Genomic DNA, 636 nt, shown 5'->3' with positions numbered 1-636 from the left:
TTCTCTCTCCTCGCTGTGTGTCTCTCTCTCTCTCTCTCTCTCTCTCTCTCTCTCTCTCTCCCCCCCCTTCCTCTCTGTAAAAAATCAATAAAATATATTTTTTAAAAAACTTTAATAAAAAGAAATAATAAAAATAAAAAAATTTTTTAGAACAAAATAATCATAAAAATCCTGTGGAAATGGACTGCTGTGGCCCTCGAGATGACAGGTGAGATGAGCATTCTGAACATACAAGAAAATATATAGATGATAGATATTCAAAGTGTAAAGGAGGTGTGATAGGAAGGGTAAAAGCCCCGTTCCATCTTCCCCAGCCAAGAATTTATGCTGGATCATTTCTGGTTTTGATTCTTCCGATAATTGTCACCCAAACTCTAGACCAATGCTGTCCAGTGGAACTTCTGATGATGAAGGAAACATCTATATCTGTGCTATTCAATGCAATAGCCACTAGGCACACTTAATTTGCATATCCTATCCAATAATAGAGAAACATGGTAATTAACTGTAACTGCGCTACCCTTCCCATTGGCTAATCAGCGAGATATGCAAATTAACTGCCAACCAAGATGGCGGCCGACGGCCAGGCAGCTGAAGCGAACAGGAGGCTTGCTTGCTCCAGTGATGGAGGAAGCC

This window comes from Myotis davidii, unplaced genomic scaffold (assembly GCF_000327345.1).
Source record: "Myotis davidii unplaced genomic scaffold, ASM32734v1 scaffold962, whole genome shotgun sequence".
Taxonomy (NCBI): Eukaryota; Metazoa; Chordata; class Mammalia; order Chiroptera; family Vespertilionidae; genus Myotis; species Myotis davidii.
The sequence above is the reverse complement of the archived record's forward strand: the minus strand, read 5'-3'. Positions refer to the sequence as shown.